At 42.8% G+C, this 19,937-nt stretch overlaps 1 protein-coding gene and 1 long non-coding RNA gene across 8 annotated transcripts in view; one reads left to right on the plus strand and one right to left on the minus strand.

The window, feature by feature from the left end:
- The window catches only part of MCTP1 (multiple C2 and transmembrane domain containing 1), a 486,374-nt gene that overhangs the window by 104,932 nt on the left and 361,505 nt on the right, over positions 1 to 19,937 (minus strand). The window lies entirely within an intron of this gene.
- On the plus strand, positions 733 to 2,841 carry LOC140072797 (uncharacterized). The gene is made up of 3 exons (XR_011849187.1): positions 733 to 876; positions 990 to 1,061; positions 2,738 to 2,841. It is a non-coding gene; the product is annotated as an uncharacterized lncRNA (long non-coding RNA).

Raw genomic sequence — 19,937 nt, forward strand, 5'->3', positions numbered from 1 at the left:
CTATAAATTGTGACATCAGGTCTCCTCAACCTCTTCCCATTTCACAATTTGCCCTTTTACATGGCTTTCCTACTTTGAACTAACTAAGAGCATCTGATACTGCTCCCTTTCTTCCATTAGGTGGTTCTACCAGAGGGGAGAGGCTCAACTCACCCAATAAAAAGTACTCCCCTGAATAAACTATTTGTGTCCACGCTTTTCTCTCACCCCAACCATACTCAGTCTCCTGCCTGCCCTTTCTCCTGGTTAGTCGTCATTAATGACGAGTCATTAATGACTCAACATACAGTTTCACACAAAAAGTGTCATGGAATGACCGTCTACAACAACACACAAGGTTAAGTGTAAATCTGTGGTTCTGATGTTTCAGCATGTTGAAGCCTGTTTTGAGATAATCATTTGCATCTCAAGACTTTGGACCTCCTAACAAAATTATACAGAAAGGTTTGCATAGATAGACAGGTCTGTAATCGGCAGTATAAATCTACCTTTAAGAGGCATCTTCTTACAATAGGAAAATATTCCAAACCTGGCATTGTATTGTTAATAAATATTAAAAATGTTAATGGTATAAAGTAAATGGTATAAAGTTTCCTGTATGTTGCCGTGAGCTACAGTTCACGTGACTCCCAGGCAGTAGAATTTGGAACATTCTATGACGTCCCATCTTCTGCTTTGTTCAGACACATAAAGGGGAATGTGCTGACATGCACACCCCTACAGCCAGGTTATGATGGAGGGGATGTACATACTGTAATGACTACACAGTCCTCCCCATCTGCTGGAAGCCACAGAACATCACAGAAGTCCAGAGTCCTGCTGCCTGATGGTTGTGTGACTTTCAGCTCCCGGCGGTGAATGTGAAACTTTATCATGGTCAGTATGATACGGGTGACCCTATTAGGGTCTTATACTTATCCTGTTATCCAGTGGCCAGCACCTTTAAACTTCTTGTTGTATGGACAATTATGGTTTTGTCGTTTAACAAGGACCCTTTAGAGATTGGCTGTCATCTGTGTAGAAATCTGAAACCATCAAGTCTCCTGCTTCACCACCAAAAGGTAAAGTATTGATAGGTATTAATGAGATACCGTGAGAAACACCCATGTGCCAAAGCATCTACTGTGAGAGATGATCTTTGCAGCATTTGGCTCATAAATGGTAGTATTAGAAGTTGCTAGCACCTTGCTAGTACTGCACAAATGTAAATGTATGTTATTAAACAGACAATGCCAATATTTTTTTTCCCAATGCAAATATCTTACTGGGGCCACCCTTAAACCCATTAAGCAAATGTTTCTGACAACCACAATATTTACTTCAAAAGGCCATAATGTAGCCTATAGACAAGCGATGGTGAACCTTTTAGCGACCGAGTGCCCAAACTGCAACCCCAAACCCTCAATTTATCACGAGGTGCCAACCAAAAATTAAAGCAGTAACTTATTGCTCCCTGTTCTTAAAAACATTCAATCATATCGGCCTCCTGAGGACAGCAACACAGTAGAAAGAAGGAGGGAAATTTTGCTTCATTTTAGCTTCTTTCCAGTTTCCCTCTGTACACAGAGAATCATGGGGCCAGCAGGAGGTCCTCCAAAGATAATTCGTCCCTGTCTACACATTCTCCCTCTTCCTACAGTCGTAAGTAGCCAAGTAAGTATCAAAATATGACTGAAAGCAGCATCTTTGCTTCCAAGTTGCTTGGAACTGCAGCAAGATTCTTTGAGTCCTATCTGGTGTGCTGGAGTGATGGCCTGGGTGCCCACAGAAAGGGCTTGGAGTGCCGCCTCTGGCACCCGTGCCATAGGTTCGCCACCACTGCTATAGACCATATAGGTTGATGGAGAATCATTTATTCCTACAATATATACAGTAAGGGAAAAAAGCTAGGCAAAAAATGTGGTGCTTACGTCTAAAAAGTAATGGAGTTTCTACATCAATAAGGTATTGACTCAACTCCATATAATAAAATGAAGGACGATTTATTAGGTATAAAAACGTACAAAGTATAAAGTATAAAATCGGTCCTTGTTAATCCATTTCAAGGTCAACCCCTTTCCCAGAACCTTAGGATAAACATTTTTTGAGAAAGGGGTTGACCCCAAAATGCATAAAAAAGGACCTAATTTATACTTTATAATTTGTACTTTATTTATACTTAATAAAATGTCCTTCATTGTATTATCTGGAGTTGAGTCAATACCTTATTGATGTGGAAACTCCATTACTTTTTAGAAGTTAGCGGCACATTTTTCACCTAGCTTTATTTCCTTGGTACTCTTGTACCAAGGTCCTTTCTTGAACTCGTTTTTGTTGGCTACTAGCGGCTTTTGAAAGTGTAGCTTACTGTGAAATTTGGCATTGTGAACCATTGGACATCAGAACCCCTCATAGGGGTATTTGGTATATACCCAAGTGGTTATCAGGTGAGCATACCTGAATAGGGGTTGTTTGGGTTTCTCTCCCATTCGTCTAGAAGATATCACTGAGGTGCCATCCTCTGTTTGTTTTATTGTTTTGCTTTTGTGCATGCTATTCCTACATTATAATGGCAGCCATAATACCCTTCGTCTACGAAAAACATTGAAAGAAATTGGTGACTGCTAATATCACATCAAAATATCCGGTGACCTGTTCTCCTAATTTTTTGGTGGTTTGATGCCAACATTTGTAATGCAGGGAAATGACAAATTTCAGCTTCAAGATAACAAAAATGAAGACTTATTTCCCATTCCAGGTGACAGACCCCCGGAAATGTATCCAATGACCACTTAAAGGGGTTCATTGACCCCACACTCTTGACCTGTGACCTCCAGCACGACCACATGTAAACATACAGCAACCTGCTTTTTACGTGATGTTTATCTATTAAATGATACATTATTACCTTAAGATGTTAATGTCACGTTTCTTCAAAATAATTAACAAGCCGGTAAAGTTTCCCAGCATCTAAATCTGTGTCAATTTATTTGACTTTACAGAGGAAGTTTTCTGCCAGCGGAAGTAAAATCAAGGCATGTCCTTTATACAGGACGGGTGCACTCTGACAGGACTGTCAGCGAGAAGAAAGCCTTTCTGACACGGAGTCAAGAGTTTGCTTTGCTTTTTATTTTTCTTGTGATTTTTTTTTTAAACTTTACACCTTATAACTTCCCTTGACATTTCAAATTACTTTATGGAAGTCAAAAGATAAAAGTGTTATGCATTTGCTTTGTGAATACTGACATTTAAAGAAATTTAAATCTCAGATCCTCTGATCACAATCATTAGAGCAGCAACAGCTGAATCTCTGATGTAGCATCGTACCATATTACTGTACTTAGATTTTATGGAGACAAAAACCGCAGTGCGGTGCTGGAAAAGAAAGCTTGAGAAAACAAATACAAAGGGATGGAAAGTATTTGTTATTCTATAATGTAGCCTTCTTACCTAAAAGCCTGTATTAAGAAGGCTACATGATAGAATATTACAGAGTATTTCAGGTAAGATGGACATAAAATCATATAAAGCTTCTAGGGCCAAGCTACTGCCAGACATTGACTCAAAGGGCCAATTACTATTGGGAGTGACTTGCCAGCAATAAGCCAACTAACTTGTTTGTTTTGATCTCATGCAGTACCTCTTATCTTATCTTATCTTCCCATGTACAGGGCAATATGCTACCAACAAATGCAACCCATATGGGAATTAATTATTAATTCATACTATATGGCTAATTTTTTCAGACACAAGCACCTAGTGCACCAAGAAGATCTTTGCATAATGATAAAAACTATTAAAGGACATCTTCCACCAGGATTAAAGATTGTAAACCAAGCACTGACATACTGCTGTGTGCCCCCTCTGGTAGGATCTGCTCTTCTCTTAGCTACTTATGCCCTTTATTTATTTTTATTTTTTTTACAAAAAGGCTTTTACAATTATGCTGAGGGACTCTGGACTCCATTGTTGTTAGTGGAGCCTAAAACCAAGGGCATAAGAATCTAAAAGAAGCATGGATCCTGCCAGAGGGGGTTCAAACCAGTATGTCAGTGTGCTTGGTTTACAATCCTTAATCCTGGTGGTAGATGTCCTTTAAGAGAAAACAGCAGGAAATGTATGCCTAGACATCTTATAATTCACCCTACATAAGGCTTTTAAGGTGATACAGAAGCTCATAGACTCCATTTAAATGTATCTTCATCATAAGAGCCTATGTAGGTTCTCAAATAAAATAATATACATCACTATGGTAATAATAAACTATAAGTGACTTTACAGTTCTGAAGTCATTGTAGTTGGCAGTAAAATAGTTACTGATAAGGCGTTGGTCCAGTGGCACCCAATGGCTCCAGTCAAGCATGCGAAGAAGAGATAAAGGGGATATTATATATCAATGTATAGTGTAACAGCTCCTCTAAAATAAATTAGCAACTGGATCAAAGAAATGCTTTAAAATGAAATAGAGCTATTAGGCTCAATGAAGCATATCCCATCTTAGCTCTCTATTCTCCCTATATGAGTATCCAATTGTTCAGGAATGACCCGCGCCTTTGTCTCGGCAGCGGTGCCTGACAGACCATTCCATACATTAATTATGTTCAAAGTGGAGAAGTCACTCAGATAATGTCCCTCCTCAATTTGTTTATGTTTTACTTGTCCTACTCTTGCTTTATTCTCTTATCTGATTTTAATTTAGTCCGGCAACTTGTTACATACTGTCCACACATTGCCAAAACCTTGCTCTTACATCTCTATTAGTAACAATACATCTCTATTTTTTGATTTATTATTTCTTCACCACATTGCGGCATGATGAGGCATAATTTATGAGAATACCTTAAAGTATTATAGCCTCCTGGGATCTGGATAAATTGTAGATCACTATATCTGACTTCCGATTTTACCATTCTGCGATGGTTCATTGTGCATAAGCAGTTTAGAAGGTTGTAATAAAGTCTATATAGGATCATCTCTTCCATATATGCCAGTGACTATATCTGTTAGGTGATATTCAGAGGTTTATGATAGCCTGATGCTTGTTTTACCCCATGTGAAGGCGACATCCATTACAAAAAGTTTAAACATGTTCTGTACTGATGGTATTGATGGTGAATAGTGTGGACCTGAAACGTGGCACACAACACTGATCAGGCAAATCCTGCACTTCTTCACCCTTTACAAAGCACACTGCCATAGATTGTATAGTGGCAGGGCTTCATGTTGCAGCTCAACCCCATTCACTGAAATAGGACTGAGCTTGCATTTTCTTGTGTATGATCTAAAAAGGATTCATCTGGTATTAGGATGAAAGGGCTAAGTGGAGTTTCAGATTTGTGGTGTATTTTAAGCTGCTGGACCAATAGGCTGTTAGCTAGTATGATCAGGGTTGGTCATGGTAGTGCTTCCCTATGTAACATGGTGGTTTGCCTGCATCCTAATGGGAATTGGTATTTTAACCTGTTACTGTATGGTAAGCATGTAATTTGTTTTATGATGCACTGTAATCTTATTTCAATTTGCAACAATTTTTAACTTTGCTTGCAGTCAGTACTATGCAATCAGTTCCAGACTGGCCCACCTGAGCATCAAAGGATCCTTTGGTGGGACCACGATCTAAATTTCATACTGGACCATAGCGGTCCAACAGAAGACAACCCACTTTTGAGGCTACTAGGGGTTGATAGAGAGTGGACCCCAGGATAATATTTATCTGGTGGACCCAAGGAACTCAGTCTGACACTGTATGTAATGCAATTGATCTAAAGTTTTTTCTCAAGCCAACACAGGTGCTTGTGGACAACTCCGAGGTAGAAGAAACAACTGAAGAGAAGAAAGATCCTGGCACTCATGAGTAGGAATGGAAGATGGCCAGTTAGAAATAAGAGTTTTCCTTATTCAAAAGTATAAAACATGATGCATACACATAGCACAAACGACCTAAGCGTTTCGGCAACAAGTCTTACTCATGGTCATAGTAAGTACTACTGCAAGGACAAACATTGTAACAAACCCATGTAGAATACTGTTCCAAGGCTCCAGTGGTAGCCAGTGGTAGACAGCTTAAGTGCCATTACTTGGCAAAAGTGGAGCTACCGGAAGGGTCTCTTATGCCAAACCAACAGCAGCAAAACACCACTGTTTCACCACAACCGTTAGTGCTGCACTTGCACCCCTACTATAGTAACCCCTATGCATGCCTTTCTAGCCTGTCTCTATTTGTTATTGTGACTAGTGGATTTTCGGACTGTAATTGTTTCCCCATATGTAATGTTATGTGGTCACATTATCCTTTATTGTGCTGGATCACAACGTCCTGTAACTATGTTTGTATGCAATCAAGGAACTAGCAACATGTAAAAACATGCCTCTCGCAGTGTATATATGTAACTGTAACGTGAACCTGTCTCTAACTGTAATATCATATCATATTTGTGCAGTCTTGTGGCTTTGCAGTAATCTTGTGGCTTACTTCTATTGCCACTAAATTACTGCCAAGGAGTAGAAAAGTATCTTGTCATGTTCTTCATCCAGTATCAATATAGCTTGATCAAGGTAAAAAATTTTGTTGGACTGCCTGGAACTATGCAGCTGGGTCATATGTCCCATCTATGGCACCATATGTATGTGATCTTTCTTGAAAGATGCCAAAATGAGGTCTTATCCCTAGTAATAACCATGTGTTTTATGAGCAGAATATAAGATATCACTCCCATTGGAGATCATACAGCTTATATTGGTCAATTAGCTTTAATCAATGTGCAGTTATTAACCAATTATATGTATTATCCCTACAAAAGGTTTCTGGCTATAATTTCCCTGTATTAGTAATATGAATGACATCAATGAGATATAGAGATAAGCAGGCAACGTGTTGCACATGTAATTTCAGCTGACTCATTTACTACTGTAAAAGCAAACAAAACATCCTGTGATTCTTCCTTTATTGCTGTATTCATCCTTCTCGTTTCACTTGTTTTCATAATATTATTCCTGGCTTCAAATATGATAGAATTGTCATTTCTTTCAGATGTTATTATTTATTCCTTTCAATCACATATTGTTTAGAGACAAGCATCAAACACTAAATGCCACATCTGTCATTCAGTATAATTATGTATATTCCCTAGCATCTTCAATTACCTACTTATAGTATTTTCACCATCTTACAGACAGAAAATATATAATAAAATGGTATATGATGATAGACAGTAGCCCTCCATCATCTGAGAGAGTAATCCATTATATTGATAATGTCCAAGCCAACTCTATAAGGATTCATTCAAATGGAGGACATGGGGTCCGCGTTCTCAATGGTCGGACCTCAGCACTCGGACCTTAGTCACTTATTCTTTTCATAGGTGATAGATTTTAACTACAGTAAAACTCCTTTACAGGGTTTATCAAATGAATATAAAAACTCAGTAGTGTGTTCACAAGTTATGTGAGATAAGTGATATTAGAAAACTAACTTGTTGTTGTTGGGAATGGGATAAGGGGATGATCTCTGGGGATAATCAAAAAGTTGTAAAACGAAAAAACTGTTCAATAAAAATGTATTTGATTCAAAAAAAGGAAACTAACTTGTTCCTGCTTCTTGGTTGTTTTGGGGTCAAATTAATTAATCAGGTCTGTGGTACCAGGAAGCAGTGATTTTACACTCCCCTGCAAGGTGCATGCACTCCCCCTCCCCAGAATAAGAGCTTCATTGCATTATGTGAGTGGAGGTTGAATTTATATTGCTGTAATAAGGAAATATTCTGCTGTGAGTGAGGTGTGGGAAGGGGGAGTCGTTTTTAGAGCAATATGGATCCAGCCCCTGATCTCATGATGCAATGAACCTCTTACTCTGGGGAGGGTAGTGTAAACTCACTGCTTCCTGGTCCCTCAGACCAGCTGCATTATTTTATCCCTGGAGCAATAAACAAGCAGATGAAACAAATTAGGTAACAACATGACTCACACTGCTGAGTTTTTATACTCCCTGGACTAACCCTAAAACAGTAATGTTACTAGCAATCAGAAGCACACATATGTTTCCATTCCTATCCATATACATATCACGACACTATATGGCCAAGTGTGCCCTGAATATATCATTGTAGACAGTAAATTACTTATAAAATATGATATGATGGAAAAGCTGAGTAGCAAAACTCAAGTAGACCTCTATAAACCATAACCAGCAACAAACAGGAACACTACAAAATGTTGGCATGTACAGTATATAACTATAGCAAGCATAGTAAACATATTCAGCTTGTATTTTAGATTGACACAGGTCCATCCATCTTTACCATATAAAGCGATGTCTGTAATAAACACATCACAGTGACATAATGCCATGCCAGCGCGCTCCCCTGTTCCCAGAAACACAGTGTCAGCTTCAGCTACTACAAGTGAGATCACAGATCACAACAGTATCAGTGCAAATCCCACCGCTTCCTGCACCTCAGGCACAAGTTCTTCAAACATAATGTAGCGAATGTAATTATAATCCCATTTTACTACTTGACAACGAGGAACGTTATCAGATCTAACAAAATTATTGTGTACATAGTTTTAATACTGATACAATAATTAGAAAATTCAACAGATATGTATTAAAGTGACCAGGTGCGCAGATGTATAAACATACATATTCCATTACATGCAGTTAGACCAACAAAAAAGCAAGTCAACCAACTTCTAAACCCCTTCATGAATGTGGTGTTTCTGCCGCTCATTTGTTCCTCTTATGGTGCACCAAAAACATTAAAGGGGTTTTCTCATGAAAGAAAGTTCTCAAATTTTAATCACCTATTGATTCTTACACAGTAAAGATCACTTTTAACCCCCTTACTTTACAATTTTACTCAGTTTTATTGCTGTTTTAGCTCCTATAACTCAGCGATGGTCAGTATGGGTGGGGACTCTCTAAGCTGACAGTTCATGATCCCTCTAGCACTGTGAGATGCTGTAAGCTGACAATGTGGTTAGATTATCAGGGTACAGGTTTATATGCACTTTCATTTAGCTTCTGAACATTCACTACTATCTGACACAAAGAGAGATGAGGGGACTTCCGGTTCCGGCGCGGGGATGTAAGGCAGCAGGTTCGGAGCTCGCGCTCACCGCCCGCAGAAAACCCGCAAAACAAACGCCATCCCGGCACTTACCCCAGCGCAGACAGCGGGCACCGAAGGAGGAGGGTGCGCGGAACACGGAACCGCTGAAATACAAGCACCACAACGGTGTACCCGGCGGCGGCAGCAGAGCGGGGAGGGAAGCCACGTGGGACGCCAGCGCCATTAGAGAAGGCGGCAGCAGCGGGGGCAGAGCGGAACAACCGGCACTTAGGCTGCCCAGCAAATCCCTCGGAGCTTTCTTCCAGCAACCGGAGGCCCCCAGAGCCACGCGACACGAGGTGAAGGACGGGCCAGACACAGAAGTGGGGGAGGTAAGAGGCAGCGCAGCAGCCCAGTACGCCCATAGCTGAGACTGGTGGGCACGAGGTGCAACGGCCACAGTGCGCCTGAACAAAAGTATCCCCAAGTGCCTCAATAGAGATCTCCTAACCAGAAGTAAAAATAGGAGCAGAAAGGAACAAAGGGCACCGCGGCTGACAGTCAACGTGTTCTCCTCACCCTCCCCCTCCCACACTGCTGAGCCAAAAGAGGAACTCACAGAGGCAGGCTGCTACACAGACATCAGGGCAGCCTAGCCCTGTAACAGAATTAGACCAAGCAAGTTCCCTCACTCGGCAATCAGACTGGCTGCTACACAAACAACAGGGCAGTCCAGTTCTGAACCAACACAGTAGCTCCTCACTCTAATATATGGACAGGCTGTTACACAGCCATTAAGGCAGTCCAACCGTATAGCACAAGAAGGGGCCTGCAACTGATATCTGGTCTATACCAGCGCCTGAGGCGGGCTGCCACGCAAACACCAGGGCAGTTTCGACTCATACGCTCACCCGACTTGACTCACTGCTGACACAGTGCATGGAGAGGTACCTACTACGGAGCGCACAGAAAAGCAAAAAGGGTAACTCCCAAAAAAACACACCTAAACCACAGAAACGACAGAGGGCGAAAAAGATGTCTTCACAAGAAACCATAGTAGGCTCACAGAATGTAAGAGAAAGAAACATAGAAGAGGAAGGGGCTGCCCCAGTAGCGGCAAATGCAGAAGATGCTCTACCAATTACTCCACAAATGAACTACCAACTGCTGGCGGCAGAGGTGGTGGCGAAATTGACCCCGGATATTCAAAAAGCCCTGGAAACTTCCATGCAGGCGGCAATACAGTCACTTAAAAAAGAAATATCGCTGCAGGCTACACAACTGCTAGAAATAGAGCAAAGAGTGGCTACTACGGAAGATTCTCAAGACGTAATGACACACCGCCTGGATGATGTCACACTGGAGGTGAAACGCCTAACGGAGAAACTTGACGATGTTGAAAACCGCTCCAGGAGAAACAACTTGCGTCTGGTTGGGCTGCCGGAATCAGTTCCACCGGGAGAACTCCAGGCCTTTTGTGAATTGGAGCTGCCTAAAGTATTGGGAGTGACAGGCAGATGCAGAGTGGAACGGGCACATAGGCTGGGACCGGATCCGAGAACCACCAATTCGCAGCTTTCTAACAGAGACTTGAATAAGATACGGCCACGTCAAGTCATAATGAGATACCTGGACTTTAATGACAAGACCGACATCATTAGGGCATTTCGCCAAAGAAAAAGACCCCTGCTTTTCAGAAATTCGAAGCTGCTCCTGTTCGAGGACTACTCGGCTGAGGTAACAAAAAAAAGGAGAGCTTTCAGCACTATCTGCACAGCACTGGTAGAACAGCGGGTGCGATTTCAACTAGCCTTTCCAGCAACCCTAAGAGTCTTTTATGATGATGGAGCCATGGGGACATATATCACACCTAAGGCGGCAGAAGAAGCACTCCTGAAACATCGTGTCCTCTCCCAATCTCAGCTTAGAGGAGAAAGCGGGAAGAGAACTACGTCGCCTTCGCCACGCAGATCATCGAGACAACGCTTCCGAAGCCAGGACTCCAGAGCTTCCTCCCCAGAGACCAGCCACAACATCCCCCGCTCATCGGGCAGACTTTGATTCCGGACTGTCGGTCTTGGTGGGGTAAGACACACAGAGACCCAGAAAAGGGCTACACGAAGCGAGGTTTACTCTAGAATAAACAGCGGCAAATCAGTTTAGAGTTACACAAAATATTTGCCTACATTGGAAAGTTACACAACTAGTTATAAGGGCGGTTAAGACACAGGGGTGAAGTGAGCACATTAAACGGGACTTGCTAGACATCAGAAACATAATCCGGGATGGCTGGTAAAACAGGGCAGGGAGCTCTAGCAGCTCCTTACACCTCGAAAAAAGAGAGGTCAAGAAGCTCATATGGGGGTACTTTTACAGTTTCCTTATAAGCGCAGTACAGGCGAGGAGGAAAGAAAATGTTTGTATTTTTTTGTCATTTTGTTAAGTTTGCATTGTATTGTTTTGCATTTCTTTACTGCCAACATATTCCAAGCTAAAATATTCCGTACTTTTATGCACTCACTGAACACTTCTAGCCCTAGGGGGAGACCAAAAAATCAAAGACAGATACAGTGGAGAAGGGGAGCCCATGACCTGTCCGCTCTTAGCAGCATGCAATACACATTCATCTCAATCAACTACTGATAGTATAGTTAATTGATGAAAGTCATCACTTGGAACGTAAAGGGACTAAGATCCCCACAGAAAAGAAACAAAATTCTGAGGCACCTAGGCCGGGCTCAGCCGGACTTAGTGTTGTTACAGGAAACACACCTAGGAGATGAAGATTTTTTCCGTCTCAAAAAATTTTGGGTAGGACAGGTGGTGGGCTCTCCAGCACTAAATGGAAAAGCGGGAACACTTATCCTAATTCACAAAAAGTTCACGGGCAAAGTAATCAAAGAAACCCATGACGAAGAGGGCAGGTGGGTACAAATTCAGGTAGATTATCAGGGCGAGACTTGGTCAGTATACAGTATTTACGGACCCAATGAAGCAAATAAGCTGTTCTACGGAAATCTGACTAACACCCTTATGGGTGACGGCAACGACCTAATACTCGTGGGAGGGGACATGAACGCGGCCCTGTCTCCGGAGGAAGACCGCAAACGAAACAGGCCAAGACCACACATAGCAAGACCACAGACGCGGCCAAACGATCAAGCTTTTTCAGACTTCATAACACAGACCCGACTAAATGACACATGGCGGTTAACCCACCCAGATGCCAGGGAATTCACCCATTACTCACACCCACATGATTGCTGGTCAAGAATAGACTACATCTTGCTCTCACATAAACTGTGTCAACGGCTAATACTATCAGAGATAGGAGAGCTAGTCATCTCAGATCACTCCTTGGTCCGGGTAGAACTCCACAACACACATCCCAAAGGTACAGACATCTTATGGCGCTTCCCCTCCTTCCTAACGAAAGATGATTCATTTAATAAAATATTAGAAGGATGGTGGGACGAACACATCCTAGATAATGAGAACCATATAGAAGACCCAGGGGCATTTTGGACATCGGCAAAAACTGTAATCAGGGGCAGACTCATGGCATATGTGACAAACCTCAAAAAGAAAGTTGAAACACAATATGTAAAAGCCAGCACGACGTTGCGTTCCGCCTATACGGCCTTTCTGAATGATGCATCAGAGGCACACAAATCAGCTTGGGAGGAGGCGAAATCAGATTATGATCTATGGCTCGATAGGAGGGAGGAAATCTACCGTCAATCCTTTGAGTCGGAATTTTTCCGTTATGGAAATAAGTCGGGGCGATTATTAGCTAGGTTAGCCAGGGGTCAATATAAATCCGCACACATACACGCATTGCGCACACCAGAAGGTCAGCAAACCACATCCCCAAAGGAGATAAATAACATCTTCCGGAGCTTTTACTCATCATTGTATACAGACAAAATGAATGGGGAGGGAGCTGCAAAATCCTACCTGGAGGGGGTTGAACTCCCGAAACTAACCCAATCCCAACTAGAAACCTTAAATGCAGACATTACACAGGAAGAAATAGAAAAAACTATAGGAAACTTAAAAGCTGGGAAAGCACCAGGGCCAGATGGGTACACGGCGGAATTCTACAAGGCCTTGAAAAATAAGATAACCCCTATCCTAGTCCCATACTTTAATAGCTTGTTACGCGGAGAGACTCTTCCGATCCACTCGAGGACGGCATACATAAAACTTTTACCCAAAGAAGGAAAGGACCTACTAAACCCAGGGTCATACCGCCCAATATCCTTGATAGACCAAGATATAAAATTATTATCAAAAATCATGGCGGACAGACTCTCGCACTACATGCCAGCATTAGTAGGGAAAGCCCAGGTAGGATTTGTACAAGGGAGGGCCGCAGTGACCAACATAAGGAAAGTCCTAACAGTCTTGGATAGGGTACAAACCTGCCCACAACCAGGAGAACATCCAGTCCTGGTGGCACTAGATGCCGAAAAAGCTTTCGACAACATCAGATGGCCTTGGATGTGGGCAGTCCTGGAAAGATTTGGGATCACGGGGAAGTTTCACACCTACCTAAAAAACATGTATAATACGCCGAAGGCACGCATACACACAGGGGGTTTTCTTTCACCCACCTTTGAAATACATAAGGGTACACGCCAGGGGTGCCCAATGTCCCCGTTATTATTTGATCTGGCCTTGGAACCACTGGCTAGGGCTCTTGAGGACTCCAAACTCTTTGAAGGGATTAAGGTCGGAACGCAAGAGGTAAAGGTGGCATTGTTTGCAGACGACGTCATTCTCTTTCTCTCTAACCCTAATCAACACTTGCAGGTAGTTCTTGATCACATAGGAGAGTTTGGAAAATTTGCAGGCTTTCAGATCAACATCTCAAAGAGCGAGGTACTGGATTTAATCCCGCACGGCAGGGGCTCAATCTGGCACGTCCCGGGATCAGGTATCAAACTAGCAAACACACATTTGACATATCTGGGAATCCGAATAGGTCGGAATCCAAATTCGGTTTATGCGCTTAACTATCCCCCCCTCATACAAAAAATTGTAACGGAACTGTCACGATGGCAACAGCTACCTTTAACAATGATGGGCAGATGCCACCTAATCAAAATGATCCCATTCCCGAGACTTCTATACCCACTGCAGACGATCCCAATGCTCTTAAAACATGTAGATGTAAATAAAGTAATGAAGGCTTTCCAATCCTTTATTTGGAGAGGAAAGAGACCGCGTATAGCAGCACGAAAACTGATGTTGGGTAAATGGGAAGGTGGAGTGAATCTCCCTAACATAAGGGGATATAACCTGGCAAGCCTCTTCCGCCATGTGAGGGACTGGATCCATGGCACAGACCAGTTCTCAAATACTGAGCTAGAACAGCAACTAGCAGCACCTAGCGACTTAGTGGCGCTTTTACACACAAAGTATACCCGATGGCCCACGATAGCAAAGAAATCAATAGTGCTGAGGGACACCCTGATAGCATGGAAAGAGGTTAGAAAATTGTACAAACTACCCTTCTTACTCTCCAAACACATGCCCCTATGGAAACATAGGGAATTTACGCCAGGCATGGAAAGTACACTATATCGTCCATGGAAGGAAAGGGGACTAAAGAAGGTAGGGGATCTGTTTCATGAGACAGAGCAACGCTGGCTTACCGAGCAAGAGTTGCAACAGAAATATGCTTTAACTGGCTGCATACCATTCACGTATCACCAGATACACAATTTTTTGAGGAGTAGGGTAGCGGACATAACAAAGGAAACTACCGAAACGTCCTTTACCACGCTGTTGGGAACCACACAGAGTACGCGCTCTATCTCCATACTATATAGAGATATAAAAAGTCAATTACTCCGAGGAATACAACTGACAGTGGGTAAATGTTGGTCGCGAAAATTCCCAGATAGAGAAGTATTGGAAGGGTCTTTAAAGGGATGGGCTAAAATACGCAAATGTGTGCAGAGCGAGCAGTGGAGAGAAACTTTTTTTAAAATCCTCCATCATGCTTACTATGGCTTCAACCTACCCAAAACGCCTGCTAAACCAGACAGGATTACAGAATGCCCAAAATGCGCCTCACCAAACACTGATGTATGGCATGGCCTGTGGCAATGCGAACAAGCACAAAATTTTTGGAAGGCAGTTAAGGAACACATCAAAATTCACTGGAGAATTGACTTACCCATGGACCCACTACTTCTTATCTTACATGACGAGGAAGGGGAGGAAGACAGAGATGAGGTTATAACACTACGCTTAGACCTGCACGCCTTTCTCTTGGTAGCAAAAAGGTGCATAATGACACATTGGATACAACAGTCCATGCCCACAGTCACTGAAATAATAGCTCAGATGAGACACCTGATACGAATGGACAGACTAGAAACTTTGAGACATAAAGACAAACAGACAAAAGGGTTTTTCAAGAAATGGAAAACTTTTATTGTTACACATATGGATAGAGCCGAAATAGTGGAACTGGTATCACCATTCCGCTTGACACAATGGTATAATACAGAACAACTAAGAGGCTCCCTGGGAGCTCTGCAGGTGTAACCTAGTAGGAGGTAAAATCCATGGTGTGAAGACACCCTCCTCTCAGGAAACAAGTAGCGGGTCCAAACACGATTAATAAGATCTCCTCCCTCTGGGGCACACCCTTTAAAAACTAGAAGTCAACCCACATGAGAATATTAACACAGTGAATCAGAACTGCTGGAATGTTGGAATTGGTTAATACTTTTTGTTATCGTGTTTCATTCAAGACATGTATACACAATTATATGATACTGTTGATATACTATGTAATTAATGTGTATTTAAAACCAAATAAAATGTGTTTTAAAAAAAAAAAAAAGAGAGATGAGACAGATCAAAAAAGAGATCCATGAGATGTATATTATACACAATGAGACTCTCCAGCTCTGCTACATCTGAGCTATAACAAACACTGTCAGCTCTGGTATTTGCATCCCTCCTCTGCTATATAGATCTTGTCTGTAGCTTGTAGATTTAGTCTCCTCACTATGCTGCTTGCTGGCAGGAAACACTCAAGTGAGCACCTGTGTCTGTGTGAGCTCATCTTGGAAAGCAGAGGGAGGGGCGATGCAGAGACCGGAGAAACCATTCATGAAAAGAATCTGTCCTGCCCAACCCCAGTGAGAAGAAGATTGAGGGTCGGATCCAGGGGCAACCAAAATTGTATAAACCAGGACTGAGACAGTAAAATGAGACAGTAAAATGCTGTATTTTTGTTAATAACTGTATATTAAGAATGTGTTATTTTGTTATTCTGGATACATTTAAGAATCTTGTCTTCGTGGGAATACCCCTTTAAACCCTTATTGCTCTGCGCCGTAGCTCTACGGCGCAGAGGTGCAAGGGTGGGGGTTGTTGCATATTGCAGCAAACCCCCACCGCTAATAACCGCGGTTGGTGCTTGCACTGATTGCGGCTATCCACCTTTCCGTTAAAAGACGGCGGCGTCGCTCCCCCGAACGTCATCGGGCGGCGATATCTCGGCGCATCGCACTAGGGCACAGTGCACCATGCGTGCGCCGGATTCTGAAGTGCCAGAGAGCCGGTGACGTCACCGAGCTCTCCGGCACACTCGCACCTGCACAACTTTACACGGGGAAACAGGCCGTGCTAAATTGCGCAGGCGAGAGTGTGCCGGAGAGCTCGGTGATGTCACCGGCTCTCCGGCACTTCAGAATCCGGCGCACGCACGGGCGCACATAGTGCGCCGTGCCCTAGTGCGGTGCGCCAAGATATAAGTTATATTAACATTAAACTCTTTCATACTGGCTTTTTTATTCTAATGAAAATATGTTCCGGCACCAGCTCACCCAGAGCTGGTTCCATGTATCTGTGTGAAAAACTACCACTTTTAAGTTGTTGGTTTCCTTTAATTTGGAAGGTCTGTGGTCCATGATGTCAATCACATTGGGTCTTCCAACAAGTGCTATATCCTTCATTCTACAGTATCTAATATTGAACTGGATTATGGGTCTTTAAATAACCTCACTCATTGGGAGTTTGATACATACACTCACCGGCCACTTTATTAGATACACCTGTCAAACTGCTCGTTAACACTTAATTTCTAATCAGCCAATCACATGGCGGCAACTAAGTGCATTTAGGCATGTAGACATGGTCAAGACAATCTCCTGCAGTTCAAACCGAGCATCAGTATGGGGAAGAAAGGTGATTTGAGTGCCTTTGAACATGGCATGGTTGTTGGTGCCAGAAGGGCTGGTCTGCGTATTTCAGAAACTGCTGATCTACTGGGATTTTCACGCACAACCATCTCTAGTGTTTACAGAGAATGGTCCGAAAAAGAAAAAGCATCCAGTGAGCGGCAGTTCTGTGGTCGTATATGCCTTGTTGATGCCAGTGGTCAGAGGAGAATGGGCAGACTGGTTCGAGCTGATAGAAAGGCAACAGTTACTCAAATCGCCACCCGTTACAACCAAGGTAGGCAGAAGAGCATCTCTGAACGCACAGTACGTCGAACTTTGAGGCAGATGGGCTACAGCAGCAGAAGACCACACCGGGTGCCACTCCTTTCAGCTAAGAACAGGAAACTGAGGCTACAATTTGCACAAGCTCATCGAAATTGGACAGTAGAAGATTGGAAAAACGTTGCCTGGTCTGATGAGTCTCGATTTCTGCTGCGACATTCGGATGGTAGGGTCAGAATTTGGCGTCAACAACATGAAAGCATGGATCCATCCTGCCTTGTATCAACGGTTCAGGCTGGTGGTGGTGGTGTCATGGTGTGGGGAATATTTTCTTGGCACTCTTTGGGCCTCTTGGTACCAATTGAGCATCGTTGCAACGCCACAGCCTACCTGAGTATTGTTGCTGACCATGTCCATCCCGTTATGACCACAATGTACCCAACATCTGATGGCTACTTTCAGCAGGATAATGCGCCATGTCATAAAGCTGGAATCATCTCAGACTGGTTTCTTGAACATGACAATGAGTTCACTGTACTCAAATGGCCTCCACAGTCACCAGATCTCAATCCAATAGAGCATCTTTGGGATGTGGTGGAACGGGAGATTCGCATCATGGATGTGCAGCCGACAAATCTGCGGCAACTGTGTGATGCCATCATGTCAATATGGACCAAAATCTCTGAGGAATGCTTCCAGCACCTTGTTGAATCTATGCCACGAAGAATTGAGGCAGTTCTGAAGGCAAAAGGGGGTCCAACCTGTTACTAGCATGGTGTACCTAATAAAGTGGCCGGTGAGTGTATATTGTCCAACCTTTGTTGGGTTCCTTTTGCTATCCACTAGATTTTTTAGTGTTTTCACTGAATTTACAGTAATGGTGCCAATCCTAAACTAGAGAGTAAACTCAAATGGGGCTAGGAAATAAATAATGCTATTTATTAATCTGTATTATGTCATAAATTGGATGATAACAGTAATTAAAATGAATTTCCTTACACAGTTTTCTGGATCTTTCTCCGCTCCAGTGTATGTCTTATGATATTATATTACACCTTTTTCCATCTTCATTCTATCAGTGCTGTTGCACATGAGCAGTGTCTTCTGCCATTCATTTCCATGGTCATATAATCCAATCACAGACACATACAATATGCTCTTTTAGAGCGAATAAGCTTATTACATGTGCCGAGAAGGAGACAAAAGTATCTGAAGAACATAGAGGACAGGTGCTCCTTGGCCCTGTTCCCACTGTTTTTATTGGCATTTCTCGCTCACCAATTGCTGCAATCTAAGATGGCTCTTTTCTTCCATAGGGTCTTTTTTCTGCAGCCAGTTTTCCCCCTGTCTGTCTGAGTCCTGGGGAAACAGGTGTGGCTTTGTCCTCCTGCTGGATGACACTTGGCTGAATGAAGCTCACCTTTCAAGGCTTAGGGAACATTACACTTCATTGAAAATAGCTTTCCTTCCCAGACATGTTTGGTCACACTTCAACAAATAAATTTCTAAGCTTTACCCTAATTGCATACATGCTGATAATACAGATACAATTTTAGTAAGACTTGGAGGACACTGAACACAATCCAGTGCTGTTGGAGCCTTACACTAGGTACATAGTTATAGTAAAAGTTGTAAAATTCCATTAAATGGCAAGAAAAAACTGGAAAGACATAAATTTCTATAAACCAACTTTTAGGATCTTTGTTTTATATAGTAATTATAGATTTTGTCATATTTGGCCTTGCTGTTTTTACATGAGCTGATATCTTGTGTTAAGGGGGTTGTGCTAAAGAGTAGGTAGAGTATGCAGCTCCTAAGGGCACCAATATGATGAAGTATAAGTTCCTGGTGATGTACCCTACATCTTTTAGCTGGGCTCTCTATCTATGCTTTCAGTTAGGCTACATTCAAACAAACGTATGAGGAACGTATATACGTCCGAAGTTTATACGGCGAATATATGTCCCCCATACATCGCAATACGCGTTAAGTTGTGTTAAGCGCGGCTCTATGTTAAGATATGGAGAGGGGCAGGGGTGCGCGGCGCTCATCCCCTCCACCTCCTTTCCTGGGCGCCGATGTATGCCTGCCGTACTACGATAGTGGAGAAAGGGAAGGGTTCATTAACTGCTATTTTTTTGTCCAACTGACATCTGTAAGCACAAGGATCTTATTTAGAGATGAGCGAACATACTCGTCCGAGCTTGATGCTCGATCGAGCATTAGCGTACTCGTAACTGCTCGTTGCTCGGACGAGTATTTCGCCCGCTCGAGAAAATGGCAGCTCCCGCCGTTTTGCTTTTTGGCGGCCAGAAACAGAGCCAATCACAAGCCAGGAGACTCTGCACTCCACCCAGCATGACGTGGTACCCTTACACGTAGATAGCAGTGGTTGGCTGGCCAGATCAGGTGACCCTGGGATAGACTAGCCGCTGCCCGC

Source organism: Engystomops pustulosus, chromosome 1 (genome assembly GCF_040894005.1).
Source record: "Engystomops pustulosus chromosome 1, aEngPut4.maternal, whole genome shotgun sequence".
In the NCBI taxonomy this organism is placed as follows: domain Eukaryota; kingdom Metazoa; phylum Chordata; class Amphibia; order Anura; family Leptodactylidae; genus Engystomops; species Engystomops pustulosus.